Source organism: Acomys minous, assembly GCF_964271855.1.
Source record: "Acomys minous genome assembly, chromosome: 8".
Classification (NCBI taxonomy): Eukaryota; Metazoa; Chordata; class Mammalia; order Rodentia; family Muridae; genus Acomys; species Acomys minous.
The window spans coordinates 109,754,451-109,767,032 of NC_140489.1; the positions used below are offsets into that span (position 1 = coordinate 109,754,451).

The 12,582-nt window shown below is 37.9% G+C and overlaps 1 pseudogene across 1 annotated transcript; it reads left to right on the forward strand.

Annotated features, from left to right (window-relative positions):
• Nucleotides 1–10,495: 10,495 nt before the first annotated feature.
• LOC311603247 (small ribosomal subunit protein eS27-like) lies at nt 10,496–10,798 on the forward strand (annotated as a pseudogene). The gene has a single exon. The product of its transcript is annotated as a small ribosomal subunit protein eS27-like (transcript).
• The last annotated feature ends 1,784 nt before the right edge of the window (nt 10,799–12,582 follow it).

The window sequence follows — 12,582 nt, forward strand, 5'->3', positions numbered from 1 at the left end:
TCTAGAGAAGAAAGGAAAAGTAACTCTACTGTGGCACACTTCGCATAATGTCTACAGGGGGATTCCTATGCAATTTGTGAAATGTTTTACAAACTCAGAATATAATACATTATAGTAAGTACTGGAAAACTAATAAGAGTATAAAGTATAAACCAGCTTATTCACTTTGCATCTGGGTAAAGTGTATATAATTAATTACTTACAGTAATGTTTCCCATTCTGAAGATATACAAGCAATATCTCAAAACTTTGGGTTTTTAGTCTAATTGAGCTTTGTAATTGTGTTTCTTCCTCTTGATACATTTTTTCCCTAATTCATGGTATTTGCGGTATAGGAGTATGATCATAAATAATTTACTTTCTTAATGCTCTGATTTTCCTCAGTGATGGACTACCATATGGCAATGTAAGCACACAAATCCTTTCATCCACACAGTTGCTGTTGGTCATGGTGTTTCTTTACAGCAATAGAACAATGAATAGGAAACAATTCCGTAGCATAGTGGGGTATTGTAGAGAGATAAGTCACCATGTGTTTTATGGAGGATTAGGTAAAGTTGCTGAAAATTTTTCTAGAAAAGCCACTGGGTTGAGATGTCAGTAGGTAGTTAGAGCTTAGAGCAGTGCAGACAATGAAGTTTCAGAGGAAAGGTTAAAGCCTCTCTCAGAGCCATTTATTATTTTGAATTAAGACGATGTTGCTCTGGTTAGCTGGGGCTGAAGGATCAGCTGAGGTTAACAAAATTCTAGTTCTACTAAAGTGAAACCTTTCCTTTGTTGAGATACTTAGTGGTGGTCAGCCACAGCTAAGAAATTAGTGGTGAGCCTCTTACCAGATGAACAAGTCATTTCAATGATCATTTGCAAGCAAAGAAGTGTGGACAAAATTCGATATTATGGGAGACACTGTAACACACTGCCACTTCCACAATGAGTTTTTTTTTTCTCTCTTTGGAGGGAGGTTGTAAGGGTAGAGGGTGGCTATGAGGAAAGGGGGAGATGACTAGGTTGGGATACATAATATATTAACAAAGAACCAATAAAAGAGGTATTTTGAAGGATAAAGAGAAGGAGAAGGACAAGAAGTGGAAGAAGAAGAAGAAGAAGAAGAAGAAGAAGAAGAAGAAGAAGAAGAAGAAGAAGAAGAAGAAGAAGACCAATATCATAATATCATTTAGATGAAATCTTCTGGGAAGTGTTTCCTGAAAGTCATCACAGAGAAGGTGTTTTCTAGACTTGGCCTAGGTTGTACCTTGTGCTCACAGCCAAACTTTGTAATGTAAGAGTCACATAGGTGGTGCTGGTTTTGAAAAGTATGAAAGAGTCATGCAAAGCAAGGGCTTAACGCCTGACACTGTGTGGCACCTGAAGTCTCTGAAGAGAGGCTATTGGTGTAAGCACAGACCAGTCACTGCAAAGGACTTCAGCAGTTTTAGGTAGGATGATCACCAAGAATAGCAACAGCAGTGGAGTGGAGCCAGCTGGAGCCTAGGAGACTAGCTGTGTGTTCCTCACTCCCTAGAGCTGGAGAGGCAACCCAAACCCCTTGGAGAACTCCAAAAGACTGTGAATGAATCCCAGATAATTGGGCTTTGAGTTATTTATCCTGTTAGAATTTTGTTTTGCTTTGATTTTGTTGTGACTGTGCTATGGTTCTTCCACCTTGAAATAAGAAGTTATTTAATTCATTTTTTAATTTATTGGAATGACTTTTAATTTCTAAAGACTTTGGATTTTAAGAAACTATTTCAAATAGTATGAATTTTTTTAAGTATTCAAATTTCCAAAACTGGAACTTTCAAAATTTGGAATGTTAATATTGTAAAGTTGATACTAATTTATAATCCTGGAGAAGACCAAGAAAGTAAATGTTGGGGTGTAACAGTGATGTGTTTATATGTCAAGTTGACAGGGGTGTAACTATTATGACTGATAGTATATCAAGTTGACACACAAGATCTGGCTGTAGAGCTTTATTTTTAAATTAATGATTGATAGAAGTTCCAGCCCAATATGGGTGGAGCCATCTATGACCTGCTTATCCTGGGTTCTATAAAACAAAAAAGAAAAAACAAAGACAGACTGAACAAGCCATGATGTGCAAGCTAGCACTACACCATGGCTTCTACCTCAGACCCTGCCCCAGGTTTCTGTCTTGCTTAAGTTTCTGTCCTGACTTACTTCAGTGTAATCCAACTGTAATTGATATAACTGTAATCCAATATAAGCCATTTCCTCCCCCAGGTGTTGCTTTTAGTCATAGTGTTTGCTCATGGCAACACAACAATGACTTTCAGCTACACCATAACTTGATGTCAAGGCCATATTGCTGAAGATACCTCTTTTAAGTCAAACAATATTATTAAATCACACTGGTGCTCACCTGGAAGCTTCATACCTACTGACAGCTTTACTGTGCTGGTACAAGAGGAGAATGCTAATCACTAGTCATGCTCAGCTATGAACTTGTGAGCTACAGTGATGAATAAACAGTAAAGATATGGCCACTGATGGAATAGTGGCACAAAAATCATGTAAATTATATTTAAGTCTCATTCCACAGGATGAAACATGTACCTGCAATGACTGTCAGGCTAAAACCCTATAGCAAGACCCTAGCAAGGAATTTACTATTGCTATGTTGATAAGTTAATACAGTGTTAAATAAACTAATAACTTATTTTCATACCCATAAACCAATGTATCTGACATTTCTCATCCAAAAGATTTCTATATGTGTTAGATTATTATTAACACAATAACTCTCAAATAGCCAAGTACAAAGAATAAAAGATGAAATAATGACTGGCTCTAAAGGGAGCACACATCACATGCATACCCCGTCCAAGTCTCAGGCATCATTGTCCAAGAGGGACAGAAGGAGTATAAGAGGTGGTAGATGACAATAAGAGATCATGTCCCCTGGAGGGGGAGACCTGGTGGCACTCAGAGGAAGGACAGCAGGTTACCAAGAAGAGACTTGATACCCTATGAGAATATACAGGGGGAGGTAATCCCCCTCAGGAACAGTCATAGGGGAGGGGAATAAGGGGAAAATGGGAGGGAGGGAAGAATGGGAGGATACAAGGGATGGGATAACCATTGAGATGTAACAAGAATAAATTAATAATTTTTTTAAAAAAAGAAAACATACTCTGGACAAAGTGGGACACATGCATATACAGACTCATGGGAATTGTGACTGAGTGTATAAACAGTGTAGAAGCCCAAAGTAGACAGAAACCCTAGCACAGAGAAAGGATCTGTGTATACAATCCTATTCTAAACTGTGAGGTTTATGGCAAATGCTAGATGCTGGGAGAAGGAGATATCATTTTCTACAAGCTTATAACAACAGGTAACTCAATCATTCCTCAGCAGAAGACCACACAGAAAACAATATTTGGGCACTAGAAATTGATCTTTAATTTTTTTTTTATAAAAAAACAAAACGGTAAAAAGTTGGTTGAGTAGAAGTAGGTAAAAAAATTGGAAGATGTGGATACATACAATCAGAACACAGTATATAAAACACTTAACTAATTTAATATATTTGGGGGAAAGATCATGAAAATGTCTGTGGAATAAAAGGTAGAGCTTAGAAAGCAGACTTTATAATTATAAAAGTACAGTATATATTTAATCTGCCTAAAACCATATCTCAAAACAAATAACATCCTATCTTAATTATACTAATTATGTCCTGAGAGCTTATAATTAAAGAATTACTCTTTATAAAATGATAGTCAGTTGTACCCATAATACAACAAAGACATTGTGAATTTAATACAAAACAAAAATTATAAGGACAACATAAAAATCAGTACTTTAATGATGAAGACAATTTAGGATGTAACGTGGTATGATGTGAATTTCATGGTAATCCTCCAAGTATTTTAAAAGTACATGGGATGAATCCTACTACCTTGCTAGGAAGACAGTAATCACAAAATACACTAACTTGTATTGAAGTACCTCAGAATCCAATATGGGGTGTGAAAACATATAAAATCATTTCTCACACACGTTGTATAAATAGAGATCTTGATTCTTTTATTGCTTGAGTAGTTCTTCATGCACCTTGACAAGATCAGTAAGGAGAAACGCTGGAGAGGAACTTCAACTCTGATTAGTTCTGTTAGTTGTTCTATGCATGTGTCCTTGATAAGCATGAAAACCACAAAGTTGTGTTGATAAGCATCGAGGTTTGTGGGTTTTAAAATAAAACATATATATTTCCATCATTGCTTTCAGGCAGGACAAACAAGCATGAAAGGAATAAATAGAAACCTTAAATTGTATGGCTCTGTTTGACAAGGACATGTAGGTTCCCCCCCCCCCTCACAATGCTGAAAATACTTCAAATGCAACAAGAGATTTAAAAATACCCAATTCAATTCTTCTCGAATTTTTATGTACTTAAAAAATTACTAAAGTCACTCATATTAAATCACATGCAACAGGACGTCAAATTTATTCTAAGAAGTTGGTATAGAAATTTGTTTCCAAATGTTCTCCGTCAATTAGAGCATTACAAAGCATAGCCTTCTAAACAAATAAGACATAATATTTTTGTCACTTGACCAAATCCTCTTACTCCCATTTTGATCAATATGGGGGTGTCAAAATTTATTTTATAGTGTTTCATATCAACTGATATATGTATACATATACATATATGTACATATTTGTACATACGTATACAAATATATACATATTTGATATATATATATATATATATATATCAAGTGGGGCGGATGCTGTGAGTTTTATTCTTCACCTGTTCCTTTCAGGAGAAATTCCAACCACACTGGTCTGAGCAAAAGAAAGAATGGTTCTAGCTGTCTTCATATATTCAGGCACCATCATCTAAATAGTAAAGGACTGGGCCTAAGCAAGTTGAGTCATTTGCATTGCTGGAGAATGTTACAGTGTTAAAGGGGAAAAATCCACCTTCAGAATCAGCCTGGATGAACTTTCAGGGTTCAGAAATAAAACAGACAATGTGTGTGGAGCATATAAATTAGTAACTGGTAATAACTGGAAATCCATAAGAATGTGGACAGGTTCTTTGTGGAACATCCTACCAACTGGGACAAACATCTCATGGCAAAATAAAATAATAAAATATTAAATTAAGCAGCTCAAAAATAGTTCAGCTGTTAAGAACAAATACTGCCTTTGCAGAGGACCCAGGTTTGGTCAACAACAACTAAGACAGGCAGTTGGTAAGTGTTTATGGCTCCAGTTTCTGAGGGAGCCAACACCTCTGGCTCCAGGGATACTTACACTAATGTGGGCATACCCTCCCTCTGCACACATATAAACACTTAAAAAAAACTTTACTTTTTAAAATATTTCCTTTAGTCTTAAAAACTGTATGCATGTATACAATAAACTCTTACACACTCTCAACTTGCCCTCCAGCTTCCCCCATGTCCCCTAAGCATGCACCCCTCTCAATCTCATGATTTGCTTTATGGCACACAGGTTCTGGTTACTGTTTTCAAATGTGGGAGCACAGGAATCCTTGATTGGCCACATGACGAAAATAGAGTAATTTTTTTCCTGCCGCAAAAGCAACTATTCCCTATCAATAACACCTATACTCCAACTGGAGATGCTCCCGTCCATCATACTAAACACACATACTAAATAAACAAAGTACATCAGCATCCTTTGTACAGGTCTGGAAGTTTTCCACATACTTCCTAGGACCAAGTAAGTATGCACAGGAACATTGGTAAAGAAAAAAAAGGGGGGGGGGAAGACAAAGAAACATATGCTGATCTCAGTGGGGAAAAAGCCCAGTGTTCAGAAAGCCTTCACCCTCCATCAGAACTTCTCCTGAAAGGCATAGCTGAGCTTTTCCTAGTCAACAATGCTTTACAGCATCACTTCAATTTTACTATCATAGCCAGCTCACAATAGTTTTCTCTTATCTCTTTTTCTGCTATCATCACACATTGTTACCATGCAAATGGGGAACTGGGTGACAGACTAGGAAAAGCTGTGCATGTGCCCATTAAAATATTGTCATAAAGCAGTAACAATGTTTTTTTTTTCCAATAAATGTGCTGACAGATGAAAATTTTATAGCAGATATCTCTCAGAACTCATCTCCTTTCAAGTTTAACATATGGAGAATATAGATCATGTACTGCCCAAGAAAAAGAATGCAGTGAAGAAAGGAATAAAATAACAAAAGCAGCATAGCCCTTATCCTTAGCTGAAACCACTGGCCAGTGCACTAGTCAGTCTTTTGGGGAGTGGGAGGGAGGGCTTCATTACCATGTGCAGAGGGGGAAAAAGGCCTAAAATGCTTTGACCAGAAGTGGTACAGTATTGGATCCAGTGAGACTCCTGTTTCAACCAATGGCTATGAAGGAAACGTCTGAAAACCCATCTAAATGGCACTCACAGCCTTGTATAATAAAGATGCAAATAAACATCAAACCAAGCTTGTGGAGAAGATCTAATGATTCTGCACCATTTCAAAGTGTGGATCATCTCTGCAATGTTCATGGCGTTTCTACTAGTCTTAATTAAGTTCCAATAACTTTTATCGTCACGATGTAATCATTCTTTAATCTACCATGCTTTCCTACAGATATCTAACACTAAAACCCAGGCTTATCTAGCAATACTGATACACCTGTTATTTGTTCCAGGAATGTAGAGTTAATTCAGTATAATTCAACATATCATACGTTATCTGGAAGGAAATTTGTCATACAATTTCATTACATCAGCATATGCATGAATCTCTGTGCTTTCTATATTAGCAAACATACGAGTGTCCTATTTTGATAATACATGTTTGTTAAAAGCTACGTTTTCATCCATTTATTAAACTGTGAAAACCAGCTCTTTTCTAAGCAATAGAGAGAGCAAGAGGGAGGAGGAGAATATTGTTGATATTCCATCATTATCTGGTCTGTTTTCCCCATTTCTGTGAGACACCATGCCTGACCAAATGTACAAATTAAAAACCTGTGCTCCTTCGGGTTCTGATTTTGCTGGCTGTATGTTTTAAAACAAATGACAGAAGGAAATGATGTTCTAATGTAACTCTGCATCTTTGGTGCATCCTTTAGGTTCTCCCGTGTTTACTAGGGTAATTTGAATTAATGACACACATTTGAAAAAAAATTCAGTGACCTAATGAAGGGCATTCAAAGGAATGGGTGGTTAGTAAAGCAAAAATCATCATCCTAATTTAGCCATCGTAGCTCCAGGGGATAGATTTAATGTTCTCATCTTCATTGTAATACACTTAGGAGACTGCAAAACCCCAAGATAATTAAAATTGATTTGGATGAATTTTTCAACTGTGTGTGTGTGTGTGTGTGTGTCTGTTATATTATATGTTGTATTATACATTAGGTGTGCTTCTTGACTTTAATCTCAGTAAAGTTAAGCAAGAATGTAATATTCATTCATTTTAAATGAATGTTTTTGACTGTACAAATATTAAATGACAGAAATAGTACTAACAGTATTATGGTAGCATTCAAAACCCTTCCCATTTTTTATATCCATCAGGGTGATATTAATCACATTTCTTCTGTAACAGTTGTTTACATGTTCTTTTTAATGGTAACACATGTATTAATAGTTCTTGCTTTTGAATTTATTAACAAGATTGAGCTGATCTACTCTCTCCAATTAAGAGAAACATTACTAACAGACATATCCTCTAAGCAAATATGTCTTCTAATAAATCCAATCCCCCTAGTTTACATTTCCACAAGAATTCACTTGCCTTCTATGATGTTTTAGAATGCATTCCTCAATCATCTGAGAGCCTGTGTACTTAGGAGGAACGAGGCCTGTTTTCAGCAGGAACAAGGCCAAATCGGAGACCGCATGCGCAGAAGGGGGCCTTCAGGTAGAGTTGGCCCAAGACCTACCAGAACATGCCCCGGCATGCCCAGAGGATGATGATGTCATGATAGGAACCAAAGAGGAGAAGTCACAGCAGCAGCTCGCAGTTTGGGAGCCAATGGAACACTGGGAGGGGGGTATAAAGGCAGGCCTTTTTCCGTAATAAATGAGTCTGCTTCTGCCTCATGTATGACTCCCAGAGTCTGTGGCGTTAACTCCCCACCAGCCCGCCCCCATCTCCAAGGGTCGGGGGCATGGGTCCCAGCGACATTTGGCACCCAACGTGGTCTCCTTACCCATGTGGGCATGGGCATTGAGTACTCTTGGGTTAGACTTTATTTTTTTCATCCTGTGTGGAATATTGCTAACCCATCTCCTGGACCCTTCTCTCTCCCTCGGCAAGGTAGCGTGCCCCCTTAGGCAGTTTACCAGTGAGGTGCCCCTTTATGTGGCCTGTTCTTTGCCCTTGAGTGAGGTGAGTGCACCTCTTTGCCTTTATGTATGTTTGTTGTGAGGGAGATACACTCACTTCACTTTCATTTCACCCCCCGGTCTCCACAGAAGGGATGACCCCCTCCAGGAGAAGGAACCACTGATTGGCACCCTCAAACTGCCTTTCACAATTGGAGATACCTTGTGGGAATATGACTATGGCCTAATAAACCACGGAAGTCCCCCACTAAGCACCAGCGACTCAGGTTCAAAACACATCTTTCCATTCTTTGTTTTGTTCATATGTTTTGGGTGATTATGGACAACCTGTCTGGAAAACCCAAGTTGTTCCTCAAACCTTAGCTATTGAAAACTCAAATGGAGCAAAGGTTTTTTTGCAATGGTGGATTTTTGGTTTATTTATTTATTTATTTGTATTTTGCTTTTTGTTTTTGTTTTTTTCCCAAACCTTTTGAAAGACTCACACACTGCTTTAGCAGATGCTTGTCCATGGGCCAGAGCATTTCGCCAGCTCTACTCTCATGGAGCAGTGATAGACATTCCTATGGACCCTCTTCAAGTCACCATGGCAGAAGGATCCTGGATCATTTTTGGCTTTGTTTTAGCTCTTGTAATAAAATCGCTTGCAATATACTTAGTGATAGTCAAGCTTCTCCATACCTTCTTTAAGAAAGTTGAAGGAGAAAGGCAGAAAGCTGAGAGATGCCAGGCTAAGTTACTGTAAGAAAGGAAGAAGTAACAGAACTCTTCTTCATAGAGTTAACAGCAGCTGTAATTCAGAGCTCCTTTAGCTGTGAAGTATGTCAGCTCTTTCTGGAAAGGGTCCACCTATAGTATTTAGGACAACTAAGTTCCAAGGAATGACTGACAAGGCTTTGCTTACTGAAAACTAAATTGACACAACTGACCTAAGTCTTAGAATTATCTTGTTTCCTTGATGGTTTTGCTTGAGATTTTTGAAGATTTTGACTGGAATTTAAGTGAAATGTTTGATCAGGGCTGTGGTGGCACACTTCATTAATCCTAACACAATGTAGACAAAGACATGTGGATCTCTGTGAATTCTAGACCAACGTGGTCTCCACAATAAGTCAGGGCATGATCCCCTGTTAATAAGATAAGCCACTTGCAGAGACAGCCTAGGATTCAAATTGACAAACTTTTCCTTAAAGTTACTATGTAAGTTCCTTTTTCTTAATAATGGATTATATGTATAATGCCAATATCTGCTAAAAAGGGATTTTGGCATTACGGTCAGTATTGTCACTGCTATTCTTGCAGGTGTTGCCAGGGCAACAATAGTGGCCATTGCTTTGACACAACAGCAGAGACTGTCAATGACAGAGTTGCTAAATTGTCTGAATCGCTCTAGGCACAGGAGTTATTAACTCAACACCTTTAACAGGCCATCCATGTTCTCCAACAGCAAATTGACCTCTTTGCTGAGGAATTAGCCTTGGTTAGGGACATGTCCCTGCTGGCCTATGAACCCCAATTCCATGTTATATGTCTTGCCCTCTACCAAGTGTGCAATTTCACTGAAACGCTCCAATAGTTGCCCTGTTTCATCCAGGGGATCTGGAAACATAAGTTCATCAATTTGTGCTACTCAGAGGAAGCATTATCACAACTCAATGAGACCAGGGCCTCAGTACTTGAGACCAGGGCCTTGGCACTTGAGACCAGTTTCCTGGTACATTCTCTTGGAACAGGTAAGGAAAAACATCAAAAGATTCTTTGATTCTTCCTGGATAGTCACCTATGCCATTTTGGAAGGAACAATGATCATATTAAGCATTTTGTTTAAGTGTTTCCTGCTGCATGACACCTGACAATGTTCTGTCAACAAAAATACCCTATGGCTTTGGAATGCCAAGACTACAATCCACCCAAGGAGGTGATACAGGCTTGGCTTAGAGGGATCCATGAAGCCTCTGTCTAAAACTAAAACCCTACACATCCTATGCACTCTCTACAGATGCCACCCTTTGAGGACTGGTCGTCAATGACCACCTGTTTGGCTGGTCAATCTAATACAGGCACAGTCCATTTTACTGGGCATCCCTGAAATGGTTAAAACAAGATCAGAGCATAAGAACTCTGGTTCCCAATGAGTCACAAAACTAAAAACAAAAGGGTAGATATGTCCCTTTCCGGCGGTGACGACCTCCCTACGAGAACATGCCTCTCGCAAAGGATCTCCTTCATCTCTCTCCAGAAGAGAAGAGGAAACACACACACACACACACAAAAACATCTGGTTCAGAGCCCCAATTCTTATTTTATGGATGTGAAGTGCCCAGGCTGCTACAAAATCACCACTGTCTTTAGCCATGCACAAAAGGTAGTCTTGTGTGTTGGCTGCTCCACTGTTCTCTGTCAGCCTACAGTAGGAAAAGCAAGGCTGACAAAAGGATGCTCCTTCAGGAGGAAGCAGCACTGAAAGTACCTAATTCAAGATAAGTGGTAAACCACCCCCAATAAACACATTTTGGCTGTTTTCCATGCCAATAAACTCAAGACTCTTCCCCAATCTTTCTTCTAACAGATTTAGTGTGTCTGGTTTTATGGTAAAATCTTTAATCCACTTCAAATTTAGTTTTGTGCAGGATGATAAATAACAGTCTATTTGCACTTTTCTACAAGTAGACATCCAGTTATGCCAGCACAATTTGTTGAAGATGCTATATTTTTTCCATCATATGGTTTTAGCTTCTTTGTCAAAAATCAAGTGTCCATAACTGTGTGGGTTTATTTCTGTGTCTTTAATTCAATTCCATTGACCTGCCTGTATGTTTCTATGCCAGTACCATGCCATTTTTATTACAGTTGTTCTATAGCACAGCGTGAGATCAGGGATGGAGATATCTCCAGAAGATCTTATTATATAGGATTGTCTTAATTATTTGAGTTTTTTTTTCAAATGAAGTTGAGAAACATTGTTTCAAGATCTGAAAAGAATTGTGTTAGTGTTTTGGTGGGAATTTAATTGACTCTTTAGATTGCTTTCGGTAAGATGGCCATTTGTGCTATGGTAATCTTACCAATCTATGAACATGGGAGATCTTTTCATCTTCTGATATCTTTGTCAATTTCTTTCTTCAGAGACTTAAAGTTGATTTCATGCAAGTATTTCATTTGCTTGGCTAGAGTTACACCAAGATACTTTTGGGGTTTTGTGGCTATTGTGAAGGGTGTTGTCTCCCTAATTTTTTTTCTCATCCTGATTGTCATTTGTATATAGGAGGGCTACCAATTTTTGAGTTGATTTTATATCCAGCCACTTTGCTGAAGGTGTTTATTGGCTGTCAGAGTTCATTGGTAGAATTGTTGGGTTTGCGTATGTATACTTCATATCATCTGCAAATACAGAAACTTTGACTTCTTCCTTTTCAAATTGTATCCCCTTGATCTCCTTTAGTTTTCTTATTGCACTAGCTAGGATTAGATTTCAAGTACTATATAAAACAGATACTGAGAGAGTTGACAGCCTTGTCCTGTCACTGATGTCAGTGGAATCAGTGATTTAAGTTTCTTTTCATTTAGTTTGATGTTGGCTATAGGCTTCCTGTATATTGTCTTTACTATATTTAGGTACATACATAGTATCTGCAATGTTTCCAAGACTTTTAACATGAATGGGTTTTGGATTTTTTTCAAATGCTTTTTGAACATCTAAGGAAATGATCATGTTTCCTTTTTCTTTGTTTATTGATGGATTACATTAATGGTTTTTCATATATTGAGCCACCCCTGCATGCCTGGAATGAAGCCTACTTAGTCATGGTGAGTGATAATTTGATGTGTTATTGGATTTGGTTTGCAAGTATTTTATTGAGTATTTTTGCATCAATATTCATAAGAGAAATTGGTGTGAAAGTCTCTTTTGTTGTTGGATCTTTGTGTGGTTTAGGTATCAAAGTGACTGGGACCTCATAGAATGAGTTTGGTCACATTCCTTCTGTTCCTATTTTATGGAATAGTTTGAAGAAAATTGGCATTAGTTTTTCTTTGAGGGTCTAGTAGAATTCTTCTCCAAATCCATCTGGCCCTGGGCTTTCATTGCTTGGGAGACTTTTGATGAATGCTTCTATTTCCTTAGGAGATAAAGGACATTTAATTTGTTTACCTGATCTTGATTCAATTTTTGGTAATTTGTAGCTGTCAAGAAAATCTCATTTAGATTTTGCAATTTTTGGCATATAGACTTTTGAATGGCATATAGACTAATGATTCTTTGGA